This window comes from Osmerus mordax, chromosome 20, assembly GCF_038355195.1.
Source record: "Osmerus mordax isolate fOsmMor3 chromosome 20, fOsmMor3.pri, whole genome shotgun sequence".
Taxonomy (NCBI): Eukaryota; Metazoa; Chordata; class Actinopteri; order Osmeriformes; family Osmeridae; genus Osmerus; species Osmerus mordax.
In genome coordinates this window covers 10919184-10937828 of record NC_090069.1, presented here as the reverse complement: position 1 = coordinate 10937828, position 18645 = coordinate 10919184, and the positions used below count along the sequence as shown (strand labels likewise).

General features: G+C 41.7%; 1 long non-coding RNA gene across 1 annotated transcript; it reads right to left on the bottom strand.

Annotated features, from left to right (window-relative positions):
• Positions 1-1779: 1779 nt before the first annotated feature.
• Positions 1780-2460, bottom strand: LOC136964470 (uncharacterized). The gene is made up of 3 exons (XR_010879074.1): positions 2326-2460; positions 1986-2145; positions 1780-1875 (listed from the first exon to the last, which is right to left on the bottom strand). It is a non-coding gene; the product is annotated as an uncharacterized lncRNA (long non-coding RNA).
• Positions 2461-18645: the final 16185 nt, after the last annotated feature.

Below are 18645 nucleotides of genomic sequence, written 5' to 3'. Positions count from 1 at the left end.
GCCAATCGGATTGGTTTCTTGTTTCTTGTAACGTAGCAACCGTTGGTCATGATAAACAGTTCTAGGTTTCACAATTTCAAGATGGAGGAGAAACTTTTTGTATGTGTCTGCACACCCAGTTCTGTTCAGAACAAAGTTACTAATGTGACGAGCCTGAATTTAAAGATTACATTAAACTAATAATGCATGGTGCATGGTTGCCGATGTCGTCATTGTTCCTAGTGTGTTTTTATAGTCTACTTTTAAATTCAGTCTAGTTACGTGACTGTTCTGTGCCACTGCTAGCTCGCTAGCCCAGCCTACAAACGACTGGTTGAGTGACCGGTGGCGTAACATGTATTCTACTGTGATCTTGCACTAGTAAAATCTTGCACTTACATAAATATTGTGTAATAGTGGTATTTTTATCGATATTGTGAGTACATGAACCCAAATCTGCACGCTTGGCCATGACTACAACAGTGACCTTAGAGAACTACAACTCTGTATTAACTTGTCTAACACGCCCCCGAGCGTGGTGTACTGTGGGAAGGCAAGCGATGCAGAGCGTTAAAAAACGTTGCAGTGTGAACGCAGCGTAAGGAAATACTCAGAACTCAGGTTGTTCAATTATCAAATAAAAATATAGTTTACTGATTTGTATAGGAAAATAAATATTAAAATCACCAATGTAATGAATTCTTAATGAAACAAAATAGGATACACAATGTATGAATAGCTTTTGAATGAAATGAAATTACAACAAACCTCAAGTTTGAATGCACCTTCACATATAAACCAATCAGCAAATACAGTTACCTATATTATGTCCCTAACAGACATCCATATTATAATAGCTGGTAGGCTACTTGAACTAACATTCAGCTAATTTTTAACAATACACAGCACATTGCATTACCACGAATCACATACGTGGGCCCACACACACACACCCTCTCACCGGTGATTCACCTTCCCCAGTCCTAGCCGGCAAATGAGCTAGTAGGCTAGCAGCTAACCATTGCAGTACTGGAGCGTTGCTTGTGTTCTGTGTGGCCAAAAACAAACTGCCCAGCTAACACAGTTACGTCGCCCTTACGTAACTAGGACGTACTTTGATGACCAAACTTTCGTCGCCACAACGTAATTGTATTACGTCGTGGCAACCAGAAAAGTGAAAGTCGTGGATTCGTAAAGACAACGTAATTTGGTTACGTTGTCAGATGGTCGTTGCAACGTCGTGACAACGTAATGTCTTCATAGTTGTCAGTTGGTCATCATCAGGTAATTGAAAACCTAGCCTATTCTAGGGCGGACTTGCATTAGCTGCTAGCAGTCCTCATTTGCCCAAAACTATCCCGGCAGATATAGTTAGCCCCTAGCAGTTTTTAAGCAAAACCAATATTTTGCATGGTGCACAGCTAGACATAAATGATAACTGTAGTGTACTTCAACAGCAGTCGGCCTAGATAGGAATGTTTGAAATTACAACTAACTGTGGTATTACAGAGAGAGTCGTTAATTATTTTGAGCTCCTACATACAAACACACAACATTAACGCTATGTTGTAATTGTAAATGAGACATGGGCGTACCAAGTTATATGCAAGAACTTTATTTAAAAAGAAAACAAGTCTAAAAGAAGGCCGTGGTTCCAGCAGCTATACTCCTCCAACTGAAGAGACCAGTTGCGCCTATCAACAAAACAATGCACAAACAGAAAAGGTGAGTGTCAAGTCCATCCCATTTTACCTGTCTAGCTTTGAATCTAACAATATAACTGCCCATTGTTATTTATTACCTTAATGGTCTGTGCTGGAGCATGCTTCAGAGTCTCCCCTATCAGCATTTCAACCTCCTTCTCTCCCAGCCCTGCCTTCCATTTCATAACTGCTTCTGCAATTGGACAGACAACACAAACATATACATTCAGTGTTAAGCGAGATCATCAACATTTTAAGACATTTTATGTGATTCTTTCACAGAAAGAAGTGCTCAGACTCAACGTTTAATTGTTGTGGACACAGTTGTGCCAATGAAGGGCAACTTCTCCCTTTTCCCCTTGAAGCTGTAGCAACTCCAGACAGCATTTGTTGCCACGGATCCCATCACTCTCCTGACGCACTCTCCAGGAGTGGCCCCACCAGTGAGGCTGAGATGGTGAATCTGTTGAAAATAACCAGGCCTTGAAGGTAACCACATTCAACTTGCAATTTTTCATTTCAACAGTACATAATTCTTAGTCTTAAACTGTTTAATTTATGTTGGTAGTTAATATACCAAATTAGGTAGGTTATAAATTACAGGACAGTTCAACTTGAATTAAGCATTATACTAGCGACCTACCACTCTCTTTCTGAACTCGGTCATCTTGAGGCGCTCCTCAAGATCCTGAAGTTCTTTTAGGCATTGTGCCGCAACAAAGTTGAGTGCAGGCTCCTCACTTTGTCTTCCCTGGCTTCTGCGCAACAGAAGGAGTATCTCCCTCTGACTTGCTTCAATTGTCTCCACCTTTTGAAGGAGAACTTGTAATGTATCTGTAATTAAGAATCACCTTCCATTACCACCGCGGTCACAGTGTCTGCAAAAATGCTAGCGATTATTAGGCTACTTTAGGCTATATGGTAGATTAAGTTTAAATATGATGTATAAAAAGGCATACCTTGCAGTTTTCTTGGCTCCCAAGCTGCCGCTGGCCAAGAGGGTCTCTTGTCTAAATTGGCAACATAGCAATATCGTGATTATATGAAAGTCTGTGTTTTCTTAGGAAATGTTCAAAAATCAATTAATGTAAAATGGTCAGTTTACCTTCGACAAAATGCTGGGTCAGAGTCATGGAGTGCTGGGATTCTGGTAGTTCATCTGCAAGCAAAATACATATACAAAATACATGAAAAACGATTTTGCAATGGTAGTTACATTATTAATTTAGATTATTTACCATCCGTTCCATCTGTTGCCAGGGTCGGAGGTGGAGGGTTTGGGAATGGATCTGAGAATGTGGACATAGATGGGAAATACATTTGAGAATGTGTAGAATTATCGAATCAACAGTATTTTCCATGTTGTAGATTTGTAATTGATTACTGTGAAATATTTCTGTCAAGTACTGTGTATCTTGAGTGACATGGTTGTTTTTTGCCGTACTTTTTGCTTTCTTTGGCCGGGGAGGGGTTGGAAGTTTAGCTGGAATCAGATTTGAAAGTTTGTCACAATGTAAAGTTTAAAGATATGCAGTTTTCTATTAAACTGATGGACTATCATAATGGCTAGTAAATAAGAACTTTTTCATAGACAACAAATAATAAACAAAGACAGGCGAATGAAAAAGTGAGGACTTTACCTATATCTATCTTCTTTTTTAAAGAGTCCGTAGTTGCTTTGGCTCGTGGAAATGGTCCATCTTAAGAGCATGCACATTATTAAGTTATTGCATTTAGCCATATTTCAATGGTCTATTACTCTATTGAATGAGTATACATTGTATACCTACCTCGACGTTTTGTCTTTTTCATCGGCTCAACTTCCCATGATGAACCCTCATCTAAATAGGTCACATAACACACAGTCTTTGTTTTCCATGATCTCACTCTAAATACTTTTTCTGTTTTGTTTCAGCAGCAGACAAATGAGTACCACACCAAATATGTTTTTGGTAAGTTCTTACCTTCACTGCTGTCTCCAAATTTGTTAGGTCTTTTCTTTTTTCTAGGTTGGTCCTCCGTTTTGACGGCAGACTTGTCCTCAGCTGTCTTGCTCCATCTGAGTGCTCTCTCAAAATCACCTTAAGCATCAAATAGTAACAGTTAAGTAAAATCAAATAGCTACAGTTAGAGTTAAACAATGAATACATTTTTGTACAAAGCTAATGTCGATTTCAACTGACCAGTTGCTGCAAAGATCCAGACTCTTCTGCTGATCCACAGCTCCTCATCCGGGATCTCCTGTTGTTTTGCCCTTTTGGTCTGGTTGGATGGTGGCCAGTAGCTGTATTGTTGCTGAAATGCATAAAACACCATTGTAATTACTGTTTAATATACATATAAAATGTTACGTGCATACATTTTACAATTAATTATCCAAGATCTCCTTGTCAACAATTATCAAGAAGTAATGTATGCCCTTGAAAAGTTTAGCAACCAATCAGAATCGAGTATTCAACAACGCCACGGTATAAATAGTTAACAAGGGTTGTTAGAATATGACATTTACCTCATTTTCTTCATAGGTCCAACACTGGGCCACTATTCCCACCAGGTTTTCCTCAAGGAATTCTACAATGTAGTACATTCTGTTGAAAATAGTAAGACAAACAGTTACTTAAAACATTACCCTTTCCATAGTAAATAATATACTATGCGAGTATACTTCCACAACATTTATACATACTCATAGTTTGTGTAAGATTTTCATGAAGATTGTTTTATCCCCCATTTGTGTCTTCATGGCGATATTATTTGTCGTTTCGCAGGGAATCCATCTCATTGTTGTGGTTGTGTTCTTGTATTGAAACACTCCAATGATGGATGAGTTACAAGGCTCCAAAAACAGTGGTTGCGGATTACTATATACACGGCACAGGTGGCACCCATTTTTTTTTCTGTCTCATCAATGACATCGCAGCCTTCCTCACTATCCAGCACGAACGCTCTGTCCTTTGGGCTATTTGTCATTTTCTGTTTTTGCATTTGCAGGGGTTCTTCTTTTCTCTCCTCGATCCTCTTCACCACCTGGGAAAGGGGGCATCTTCCATTCCTCACCATCCTCTTCATGGTATGCAAGAAACTTTCAAATTTAAAGGCACTGCAGTTGTCCAACCCATCAAACAAAACGGCATCTGCAGTTATGTGGAGCATTGTGTGCGTATTGTACACAAGAAACGTCTTGCCATAAAGCTCCCGTCCTCTCACAACAAAGTACTGCAGTAGTTGTTGAGCGTATTGTGAATACTGCTTGAGAGTCGTAGAGCTCACTAAAATGCACATCGCCACACTGAAGGACAAGAAGTGGAGGTACAGGTCATCCCTCAGGATTCCCCTCAACACCACCTTACCGGTGTACAGCATAAACTGCTGGAATTCCGTGGATTTCCACCTTTCCAGCTCTTCAAGACCTCGTGGTTTGCAGGAGAAGATGGAGGGAATTTCAGGTTTAAGGTGAAGAAGCCTGCTGCTCACCTCCTGTATTTGTGTCACAGACATTCTACAACCTTTCTCTCCTCTGCTCCAGATGAGGAGAAGCTTTTTCATGACACCCAAGCCTGCCTGATGCATGTAGTCAATGGGGAAAGCTTTTACCATGTCGATAGGCAAGTTGAGCAGGGGAGTATTGCCATGATGGTGCTCTTCTTGGGTTTGATGTCTGAATGCTTCGTCTGTTTGCAGGGTGAGTTCTTCTGTTTCCTGAAATGTAACTCTGTTAAACCACTGTCCTTTCTGAGTGCATTTATCACAGCCGTAATAACCTGAGCACAGCTTTGTGTTACGGACCAAGGCTTTTGCTGGAGCATCGCACACAATGCAAAGAACATTAACTTTAAATGTTTTCTCTCTGTGTTGCAGGCCACTAGATAGTAGATCATTGAGGTCTGCCACCATGTCATCTAAAAAATGCAGGTCGGTTGGCCGCTTGTTTCCGCACGTCAGTGTGATTGGGAAAACAGTGATGGGCTTGAGGTGAACAGCACATAGGACAGGCCACATAGCTTTCCCTGAGCTCTTGAACAGCGGCAATCCATCAATGTTGAAGGACAGATTAACTGTGTCGCAGTCAGACAGCTGTTCAAATGGGTATTTTTTCAGGGTGTCTAGCAATGTATCACGCAATGGATAATTCAGATACTCCATTCCAGACTTCTGTGTTGTATTTACCTGCCTTGGTGTTTTTAGCAGGGTACGAGCGGAGGATGGGAGATCCGAGTGGCCATGATTCTGAAGAATCTTCAACAACTGATCAACGGCATTGTTCTTCACCTGACAGTGAGTGGCCCAGGTTGCCAGATCTGATGCAAGTGATGTACTTTCTATGTTGTTTTCTTGGTCGGATTCCTCATCATTACTTTCCCCAAGGTCAGTGGGTACCTCCCCATCATCCTCAAACGCTACCTCCCTGTCGTCTTCATAGGCTACTCCCCCTATCATCCTCCAAGGCTACCTCCTGCAAGTATTCCTCCAACTCTAATGATGCTGTAATCATGGACTGTGGGGATGACATGTTTTCAGTGTCGTCCACGTGGTTGTCCATGTGGCTGTCATCAATCAGATGCTCTGTGTCTATCTTTTTGAGCACACGTTTAGCTGATCTCCAGGATCGGAGGTATTGCCTTGATCTTTCTTGCTTCCCATAACTCATTCTGTTGAGAAATGTATTTAACAACAATTGTTGTGTTTTAGATTGTATCACACTTTGGGCCGCAAAGATTAACTTCTTATTTCACTGGTTGCGCAATAAATGGAAACATAAATGTACATGAAACAAAATAGCTGGCTTGCAGTGTCATGAGACCTAAAGTAGCAAGCAAGCTTGTTCAGGGAAATATAATTGTTGCTTGGCAACAGTACAGTTGGGAAACTGTATGTGTTGGCAGAGACAAATAATTTATTAAATATGCAGTAAATCATTTACAATTATAATTTACAATTATTTACGGCACTCTTTAAAGAAGTTCCGGCCACTTGGCGTCAAACAAGTTGAGGAACAAACTTGAACGAGGGGAATCATCCACAACACTCGGGAGAGGTAAGTTGTTTCATACAAAAGGATATTCTTGGTGTAGATTAATGGTGCCATTGTCACATAAATATTCGTTTATCAGGTATCATGATGTCGTGTATTTGAAGGTTACCGCCAGTAACGTAAGGCTGTTCAGTACGTTAGCTCTAACGTTGACACCCAGCTCGCTAGCTCTAGCTTGTTCATTCGCTCGCGCAATTGCGTTTAGCCGTTAGCTCCGAGGTATAACTGTCACATTAGCATAGGGAACCTGACCTTACCAAATGGTTATAGTAAGAAAAATCCGATTAATAACTAAGTCTTTCACATCCCCATCAACGCGTAAATACTTAACATTTACATGTACAACTACATACACCAGTGTAGTCTCACCTGATTGTTGGTCTTGGTCAACTACCGTACCGTACAAACCTAGCTCTAGCTACTAGCTACTGTAGCTCTAACTGTAGCTTTTTTGTTTCACTCCGTTTTGGAGCAAGAAAATAAACTCAGGATACCGTAATCCAAGTGCTTTGTTGTCGAGTTGCCGCACCAGGGGGGTATTCGTCGTAGCTCGCTAAGCGGTTTAGCAAGCTAATTTTCAGGCTACGCCCCTCTTTTTGGTTCGTGGAAGCAACTTTCGATAAATCACCATAGTAACATATCAATTAGCACTAACCTGCTCCAGAGCAGGCTAACGTAAGTGTAGCTGGATAAGCTTGCCACACCCCCTGAAAATAACATGGCAGCTCCCTTTTTGAGAGACCCAGTTGACCAAGGAGCTATATTCTGGTTCGATTACCTTTCCATACCAATAGAGTTCTTCGCGATCGCCAAGATCCTTTATTTCACACGAATGAGTTCTTGTTTGAGCGATATCGATTCAGCCGACAAGGACTCATTTATTTGCAAGACCTTCTCAGGCATTACATTGCAAATATCACACGCCGCAGCAAGCTTTATGCTTTATTACGAGCTTATTAGAATCAGAATGGGTTTTTATTCGCCATGAAAGTTTGCACAGACAAGGAATTTACTTTGGCAGGAGAGCTTACCTAGGCAGCCATTTTCGGCGCCAACTAGAAAGTTACAGCATAACATGAGGAGAGAGGAGGAGAGAAAAAGGCAGCACCCAGACAATGCTCCTAGAGGAGTACAGTGTGGGAACAGACAAAAACCTCAGCACATAAGCACAACAACATTTACAAAAACACGTGACTTGCAACGGGGAGTGGGGGGGGGTAGACAAGCAGCATCTGGACCTGCAGCCATGGTAGGCGCTGGACACAGACCCGCCAGCCACCCTGGGGAAACAAGCAGGCGAAGGCGTTGGATGGGGGTGGGGGGGTGGTGATATCTGTAGTAGGTGAAAGTTAATGTGTGAGTAGGTCTGGGTTGGCGCCCTCAACCTAGGCCACAATCAGTCCGATTCTCCCTATGCAGATTGTGTTGGCCAGGAGACATCCTTGGTCATGACCCGGGAAGAGACCAAACCACAGATGTGGGTTTGGGGGGGGGAAGGGAGGAGCAAGATAGTCTCGCTTCAGCGCTCTCCAGGGGAGTTGTTTTCCAGCAACGACCTTCGCCAGGGCCTGTGCTGGTTACGGGGCCGAAAGTGGATAAGATTGGGGTAGTTGTTTTGACGAGTAGCCGCAACTCAATTTTCACGTCCACCCTTCAGGAAGGTCTCCATGTCCTCCATCTTCCTTTGCAGAGCCGCAAACGTATCCCTGTTGTAATCAATGCTGCGTTGTAAGTTCACAGTCTGAGCTCCAACAACTCTGCCCACCGCATCAATCATATCGGGCAGCCTAACGGGGCTTTTGATGGCTGCAGCCGTTTCCTTGATTTTCCGATATACAAAGCCAGCGCCTATTCCAAACAGCAGAAAGCCTGTAATCATGGTTCCGAATATGAAGATGTCTTCAACGTCCTCCACGGAAAGCGCCGCTAGACACACGACACGCCAATCCTCCCACGCGTCCATCTTGTAGCCAGCTGCGAACGTCCCGTCCGGACAGTTGGGTTCCCCCGCACCCGAGCTTCTCTACGAGAAGATGGTGTCAATAGCATTGAGAGACCAGCTAATTAATTCCATGCTTCTAGTTTCGGAGAGTGATGATGAGAGAGTATCTTGAGACAAACAAGACACAGCCAAGCAGGGAAGGTCAGGGAGGGGAGGAGAGAAAAATGCACCGCCTTCGTCGAGAGCCAAAGAAGAAGGGTTACAGCCAAAGAAGAAGGGTTAAGCTTTAATAGGTTATGCTGCTGTATGTGAATATGTAACGCTATGTTTTAGGAAATGTCTTCCCAGCTAACACATGACGTTGTGGCAACGTTGTAGCAACGTTATAAAGGGAATGTTGCCAGTTGGTCCCATGTACAACGTTGCCACGACGTCGTACCTTGGTCGGCTGGTTACGTTATTTTTAGAACCGTGGGCAACGTTGCCGCAACGTTGTACCTTGGTCGGATGGTTACGTTATTTTTAGACCCGTGGACAACATTGCCGCGACGTCGTACCTTGGTCGGCTGGTTACGTTATTTTTTGGTCCCATGGACAACGTTGCCGCAACGTCGCACCTTGGTCGGCTGGTTACGTTATTTTTGGTCCCGTGGACAACATTGCCTCAACATCGTACCTTGGTCGGCTGGTTACGTTATTTTTTGGTCCCATGGACAACGTTGTACCTTGGTCGGCTGGTTACGTTATTTTTGGTCCCGTGGACAACGTTGCCGTGACGTTGTACCTTGGTCGGCTGGATACATTTATGTTGGTACCATGGGTTAAGTTGCCGTTAAGTCGCTCTTTGGTCCAGGGGCGGTTTTAGGCACGGGCGGACCGGGCAGCTGCCCGGGGCGGCATTTTTTCATGTCACTTGGGGGGCGCACAAGCTTAAAATAAATAAATAAAAATCTCTGCGCCGCAAAGCGGTTTTCTCTTTTCTATCATTTCACTGTGTGGGGAACTGCTTGCTGAGAAGGTGCTGTGCACAGAAGCTGTGTGAAAAAAGGGGAGGGGGACAGACAGCTAACCTGACTGGGTCTCCCAAATTGAACGGACAACAATATTTCTGTTTTAACTCAACAAACACGAGATAACATTTCACCATAATAGTGTGCTTTGCAACAAAACTGTTACAAGTTCAGTTATTATTTATTTTCATTATTTAGGTTAGGCCCTGTAATTAGCCAAAGGAATTTTCAAATCTGTAGGTAGTTTCAAAGACGAACATTTGCTATTTGCTACAACTATATTTTGTGACAAAGTATAGTTTAACGTCCTAACTAAAAGTGTTCCTCCCTAAAAGTTATATTAATATAGCATGTAATAATAGACATTTAGCGTGTAAGGGCATGTTTATGTAACCCTCCTATTATGTTTGGTGTCAATTTGACCCCAGTTTCCAGAATTTGGAATATAATTTAGTCTTTCATTCTTTACTATAAAAATGTACAAAAGCAATCAATGTGTGATGTGTAACATGATTAAGCAAACATTCAAATAAACAAAATATTGAATGAATGAAAAAACTAAGGATGTCCCTTTCTTCATGAACTTTTTAATTATTATTCTTTAAAGGGGTGCACTGCCTAGACTACTTGTGCTGTAAAGGTGTTGTCAGTGAACAGGCTGTAAAACTGTTGGTTTAGTTACAGACACTCATGAAAAACTGATGCTAATTATCTGGGTAACATTTTCTAAGTTGTCATTGTTTGTGAACAAGTTGTGAATTAGTTGTAACCAGTGGTGTAGTGGTAAAAATAGAGGTGGGTACACTATGAATTTTATTATTTATAAAAGACGAGCTTTCACGTCTGTTTCAACAGGTTTATTACAGAGACAGAGACTTTTCAATTGTATCCGGACAGAGAAATAAACTAAATATACCCGGGGTTTTCTATTGTTATTGTGTGGTACCACAACGTTGGCGCGCTTGTTGGAGCTCTGTAGAGAGAATGTCTTTACTCACTGTTCCTTAGCAACCCAGAAAGCCGTTAGCTAGCAGTCTCGTCCACCCTCAGCGGGAAGTTAGCAACAGTCCACCTGCAGCCACGCCGCTAGCTCCTGCAGCCACGCCGCTAGCTCCACCTCAGCAAAACCCAGTGTTACCCAGTGAAACCACTGTCGACCACAGTTCACTCACCCACTTCAGCAGAGCCACACCACGATACAAAATCCCCCGTTTTCTAACTGCATTCCAATAGAAAAAAACTAAACTCGCTCCCAACTCTCAGCGTCTCTCTTTCTCCTCTTGATATCGATCTGTCTTCTCTTGTTCTTCTCATTTACGCCCCCTCCCAACAAACCATATCTTACCAACTCTGATTGGCTACTCACAAAATTGACACATGACCGCACCCAATACAAAAACAGATGTCATGTACATGTACACGCTCTTATCCAGAGCGATAAGAGCGTGTACATGTACATGACATCTGTTTTCGGATAAGTGTATTCGTTTTAACCTTTAGATGCTAAATAACTAAATAAGTTCTAAATATTTCCGATGCTTCCACCAGTTATTTTTCCAAAACGGCAGCTAGGTAGCTTTAATTAGCTTCCGTTAACTAGCAACCTAGCATAATACGCAGATAGTACCTGCTAGTGTTACTTGTTAGCCTACTAATTGTAAATTTTGAAGCCATACTATAGCGTTTGTCATATATTTTTTGTCTATCGGAAAATAGTCGGTTGAAATGTTCAGTGTGGGGCCCTGCTTTCGAACGATCACATATGTGCAATGCTACTCCTTTAATATCAATATCAATATGCTAAAACTATGTACATAAACTACATTCCACTTTCATTTCTGTACAGATTATCATACCACTGTCACACGGCCTAGCACTGTGTCCCTGGGAAATTATGGTAAAGTAATGAATGACCGTTTATAACAGTGACAATAATTGTATGAGCCATGGCAACCCTAAAGGCTATGTTTTGAAGCAAAAGCATGACACACGCTTGAAGCATGAAAACAGCTGGCAGCCAGGCAAGTGCAAATATAAGACACTCAAAAAAATTGTCAAAGCTTCTCAATAGCATTGCCAACTCATTATAAGGCATACCTAAGTTCTGATCGTGGCGGGGGGATACATATTTGTCAAAACAACAGATGTTTTCATACTAATGCTTTGTATACAACCATTCAAGGTAACATTTGTTATTTACATCAATGTTACAGCTAATCTAGAAGAACCACAGTGTATGCCAATCATGCTAACTCTTGTAAACTTGTTTTACTTGTCTTTAATGACAGACACATTACAGGTTATGCTCCGGAAGATGGAGACATTGGAGGAGAACCAGCGAGAGGTTCTCCTATTCAGGCGACTACAGGGCAGACATACTGAAGAGGTGCCACTGATGGACCTACAGGTGGCCCAAACAAAGGCTGAACTCCAAGACCTTGAGGAGCGCCTTAAGGTGCTGGAGTTGCGAAAGAGACTGGTAAGTGTTTGGAGATGCCATGAACTATGGCTTACACGCAGCGTTTAACGTTCACATTGGTGCTGACAATAAGTAAATGACTTCTAATTCCACACGCTGTGATGAAGTGGAAGACGGGACTGGGAGAGAAAGCTGTGGAGCTCCTCATAGAGGAGACACTCAAACACGCCCCGGCAGCCCATTCAAAACAAGCCAGGTGAATGAATCATGATTGCAGCTTCCATATCCAACCTTTCACATGGCTATGTGACAAAAAAATAGAATCCCATAATATTTTTTTGATGATGTATATTATTTTAGATGTGATTTTTTAATGAATTGTATAGCCCCTTTTTACACGTGCAATTATGTTGATAGAACACTAACTTATTTTGTGGTTCATTGTCAGGGCCAACAGACAGGACCTGTAGCGGGGACTGGCAGAAGATTTTAATTCACTGTTTGGTACTTTGTTTGAAATAAAATGACTGAATGTTACATGGAAATGCTGCCTTGTTTATGATTAGCTTGAGTTAGGCTACACATCACACAAACATAGTCCTCCTAAAGTTGGCTACCATGTAGCCTATTATACAAGAACAAGTAGCATTTTGGGCAAATGAGGTCTGCATATGAACCGCCCCAATATAAGCAGTAGAATTGAGAAATATAGGTTACTTAGTTAACGTTGCAGTTACGGACTGGCAACGTCACAAAATTACGTTGCTAGGAGGTCGCGGTTACGGACTGGCAACGTCGGAAAATGACGTTGCTAGGAGGTCGCGGTTACAGACTGGCAACGTCGGAAAATAACGTTGCCACGACGTCGCGGTTATGGACTGGAAACGTGATTTTGTGACGTTGCCGTTAACTCATGGCGTCTTTCACTTCCCATGTTTATGTTTGGTCATCGAATGACGTTGCGGCAACGTAGGGGCAACGTAACTGTTAGCTGGGTTGTCTTATCTGTTGTGCCTGTGCTTTTTATATGTTTCACTGTGGGAGAGTGGGAAACATCATATCGATTCCTTTTTATGTCTTGACATGTGAAGAAATTGACAATAAAGCTACTTGAAACTTTAACTGTGCTTCAGACTCAGCATGGCTGAGCATAGGCTACATTTTTATACAATATATCCTCATAAGTGTCTATGAATTCGTATCAATTAGATACTCTTTGGCCTTGTTTTTGGCCTTTATCTAGCTACTTATTCTGAAAGAGTTGAGATCATTATTTTCGCTTGCAAGATCTCATTCGATTATTAATTTCCATTAAGCCTACTGCCAGCAGGCACATTTAAAGAAATGTGATCTGATTGATTGGGGTAATGAGGCACTTAAGATGAGCCTATACATTTCCCCCAAACTTTCGCATTTATAGCTTATGGCAATTTTTTGGCAAGCTGCTTGTCTTGCTCTGGCAGCGGCGGTGTTTGACTTAGCCATGATAATATGCTTATTGTCTACGTAGAGACTCATTATAATAGTTTGCTCGGATGGCGAGAATATCACCGCTCTCTCTTTCGTCTTTTCCGCCATCATACCGTTAGAAAATCACGGTTTTGGTGATCGACCTTTCCTGCCTTTTGAAGTAGGACGTGCACGTGCAATTACCTTGATAGGTTTAGCCTGATTGAAATTAACCACATGATTTGGATGCAGATTAGCCGTTGACGAACCGATATTTGCTGTTCTCAATCATCTCGCTAATGTTAACAGGCTAAAGGGACAATTGATTAACTTAGCTTCAAACCTTACGACGAACGGGGCCCCGGTCTTTATGTTTTCATGTATATGTCTTTACAGTTTACTTTAGTTAGAGGCCTACTTGCGAATTCTCTGTTGTTTTTTGACTGTTTTGTTGCGCGCACCGGGACAAACGGGGATAGGTAAGATACCCCGGGGTCTACATATTACAGCCACGTAGTCAGTAGCGGTTAGAACCGAAACTGTACTGTACTGTAGCGAGTGGTATGTGATAGTGGAGCGAGTGGTACGTGACAGTGGAGCGAGTGGTACGTGACAGCGCCTCCACTGGTACATGACAGTTACTGTTCTGTTGATAGTGGTACGCAAGTGTCTCGTGTAAGTTGCATTGGGCGTCTTGCAGCTTTTGTTTACTGTCGTGTAACTGCCCGCGGCCATTTTAGAATAGGAGAACAGGCTATAAACTTTTATTTAAAAAAACAAGTTTAACTGTTCGTGCTAACAGACTCCAAACCATACTTTTGATGTCTCACTACAAGCTCACCATACAAAGTAGTCGATTTAGACATTATATTGCATATAGTGTAATGGTGTGACTGTAATGTAAAGCAGACTTGTACACACGTAATGAATTAGTAACAAATTATTTTACTCAGAGTAACTGAATTTAAGCGTGCACATGAGCCACCGTTGTAGACTCTCGTCTGTAATGCACATCGTTGTGTTGTTATCAGCGCCTCCTAGTGGCGTATATCATTAATTGTAAGAACTGAAGTCAATATAGGTAGCCTACATTTGCATTTCGATAAATATAGTTGTTAATAATAGTTCATTATTTTCATATGAAGCACCTTGTCAATAAATGACACCCTATGATTGCAAATGTACTTTCTGGGTATTATACATATTGGAAACTACAAACTCTCCTGGATACAAATCTGTTTAAATCACTCAGATATCTTTATCACAACTGAAGTTACATCATTTTAAAGTCGACCTGTGTCAAAAAGTGATATGGGAGAAAATCCTTTTGTTCGTAATGACGTTGTGAATGTAAATGTCTACATTAATAACTTCTCAGCAAGTTATTTCATTGATCAGTTGTTATGGGCTGCTGCAGCACTAAAAAGAGCAGGCAAACTAAGCATTTGATATGACATGGCCTTGAAAATCTTGCTAGCTAGACAAAAACCGTTGAAATTAATAGTGTTTCATAAGTAATCATATACTTTTAGTACATTACAATGAAGTTTAGGGTGTTAACTATACAAAACATAAAAAATCTAAATTTTGACAGGAAACGATTTTCGATCTTTTATGGCTTATAGCCAAAAATGAGCGGCCGCGACATCCACGGGTTTCCGCAGGCCGCCACACATACTTAAAAAATTATATTCTAAAATGGCCGCGGGGAAGTTAGGCTACATGACAGTAAACAAAAGCTGCAAGACATCCAATGCAACTGCCACGAGACACTTGCGTACCACTATCAACAGAACAGTAACTGTCATGTACCAGTGGAGACGCTGTCACGTACCACTAGCTACTGTCATGTACCAGCGAAGGCACTGGCATGTACCACTAGCCACTATCACGTGCTACTCGCTCCACTGGCATGTACCACTAGCTACAGTACAGTTTCGGTTCTAACTGCCTCTCCACGTAGTTGTACCTTTTGTTACTACCCCAGGTTAGCAGTGTGCACCACCTACTGTCTTTTTAGGTGATTAGAACCGGTCTGAGGGGTGGGCGTGTTTGTTTATGTTCTTTTCTTTGTTGCCACTGATAGTCCTCTTTGATCCCGGTGTTGCTGTTGGTAAATAAATGCATTATGTCCTTATATTGAGTACTTGGTTTGTGTGACTGCACCCTCACTGGCTTTACCTGTAGCCCTATGTTATGTACTTCCACTCCGAGCCATTGGGAGGCATAACACTAATGTTGAATCTATTGTGTACATTAAAGGTATTTTTCCATATTGTGTGCTGGGAGATATTCGTAAGGATATAACAATGAGCTAGAAATTAGTATAACGTTATTCAACACCATGCAGCCCATTTACTTTCGGTGTCTGAAATACAATTCCAAAAATAGCCTGATGTAAAGTCTCTACAGACTGTAGCTTGCTTTGCTAAATAGAATGCTAGCTAGCAAGCATTCACGATATGTGAGACCTTTTATTTATAAGATGTTAAATACCCATGCCATTTGTCTAAGTGTATTTTTATTTGTTCTTGTATTGGGTAAAATTGGGTAAACACAACGATGGTTCGTTATGAACCTTTGGGTCATGTGACCCGAAGGCAGCAAGTGGAAATCATGATCCTGGCTGACTTCAGTCTTTAGCTGAGATCTATACTGACTGCATATTGTTTAGACATATAGGCTACGTCAATTAAATTGAATGCAAATCCATAAATACCCTTCAGTATACAATACAAAAGAAAAAATACTCTGAATTCTATATAGGGCTGACGTGAGGTGAACATAATATTATTATCGAACAATGTGAACTTCAGGTTCTGACTCTGAGGCTCAGTCAGGGATATAGGGAGAGAATAGCCAGGCAAAATGAAACGTTCCAAAAATATCCAGAGTTACTTCCTTATGAAGAAACAAAGAAATGTCCTCTGAACATCAGTAAGAGTTAATAAGTATGTTTTAAACGTATAATATCAGTCAGTCTAAAAGCAATTGTCCAGTTCTGCCGGTTTTACATGGAATAGTCTATGGTTTGAAAGACTGCCAAAATATGTAATTTTAATCACATTGTCACATGTCCAGAGTTGACAATAACATAAGCTCACTTGTCACAGACACTTTAACTGGGAGAGATCAGTCTGCTCCATCCTCCACTTCTCCCACTCCACTTGGACCTCCATCCAGTTCCAGAAACCAGAATCTTAATGAAATTATAAATACATGAGAATAAACTGCTGGTTTACAAACAAATCGTTTTAACAAATCGAGGCGACAAAGCGTTTGCTGACCTGTCGAGGAGTAAACATTTGGTTTCTTATATACTACAACAATAAGTGGGAAGATCACAAATCAAACAGGTCGAATCTGGAGCAGACGCCATATTGTCAGAGCAATCAGCTGCACTTGCATTGGTGACGTCACTACACCTCCAAGGCAACATCAATTCGTCTTCTGTCTGCTTCAGATACTTTTTTTAAACGCAAAGCGATTGCGGGGAGTTTGCGGACCTGTGCAGAAACCATATTTGGTTGTTTTAGTTTTTTTTTTGGCAATTTAGGCTACTTTGTTGCCGAGCAGATGCTACGTTGTTAAGGTCAATGGCTACATCTCCAAGGCAACCGCTTGTTGCTAGGTCCATAAAACCGTTTATTTACCTCTGCGAACATTCGGGAGGTATATAAACGGTATTATTAACTTTTGAGAAGGTCTTCTGGACCAATATGAACAGCGTATTGGTCCAATTATTACACTAGTATATAAGAAACAGATTTATTAACTTTTGAGAACGTCTTCTGGACCAATAGGAACAGCGTATTGGTCCAATTATTACACTAGTATATAAGAAACCATAATTTGCCACAGGGAAATCCTGTATGCGGGATGCTCGATTTAGATTAAGGATGTGATCATTTACTAATAACTACACACAGGAGGAAAATGTTAATTGAAAAATGCTTAGTTTATTGAGATATAAGACGCAGTGTTTCATTACCTACAACAGAAAGGGTAGATAAAAAAATTTCAACTTGAGTTTCGATACGTGGTTGATGGCCACCCTGCTCTGGGGTTGTGCCCCTGCCTGGCCACCCTGTTCAAAATGTTCTAGACACGCCCCTGACACTGAAACTGATAACACCCCTTAGAGACATAGTGTATGTGAAGGGTGGGCTGAATGCTTTGTTTTAGGCAAATGTAACGCTGATCAAAGGAAGCTCTGGTTAATTTTAACGCTGGATAAATTCTTAATATCAAACACAAAGACAATATTTTCATGACACATATTTTGAAACAAATTACTGTTACAAAAAGGCTTGCGGTTAACAAGTCTTAATATGCGTAGTGAAGCTATGTTGTACCATGCAGCTGTCTGCTCCAACAACGGATCTTCAGACCATGCCTCTGCTTTAAAGCCTTTGCAGCGCCATGGACAGTACAACCATGACGCATCAGCACAAGGTCATCACGTGTGTGAGTGTGTCTGTTAGAGAGAGAGAGACTGCACCTACATTATGGCCTCGACGCATTTTATGGAACGCTTTCTTTTTATCTAGCCAGGTTGATGTCTTATCTCAGCTGCATTCAATTTAGCCAGGAGCCTATAGTCTCTCCGTCTGTAAATTGTCTAATTTAGGGTTGCTTGAATGCTGACAATCACGCCGTGTTCTTGTATCAGACAATAGATGTTTATCCACATAAAAAGTCAGTCACGGTCTCGTTCATAGAGTCGGTTCCCCCCTCCTCTCTCTGCCTCGAGACTCATGTGGTCCAGTCCCGCCCATCACTGTCTAGAATAACCGTCCTCTACAATACAAAACAGTATACTCAGTACCTCCCTCTAGTTTCGCTCCCTTTTGCACTGCACTAGCATCAGTGTGTGATTCTCTGCTTACCTTCCTAGACCTCCACCCTTTTGTCTAGCTGAGAAAAAAACACGCATAGGTGCTTGCTCTGGTGCCCCCGAAATATTGGAATATCTCTTCCGATTAACGGAGCTCGCTATCTTTCAATCCTCTCGACATCATTACTCTCTTCTCTGTGTACCGATGCTTACGACCTCGCCGAACCGAAGGATTTCTCTCGAGCATGACAAGGACTCCCAACTCATCTGCAAT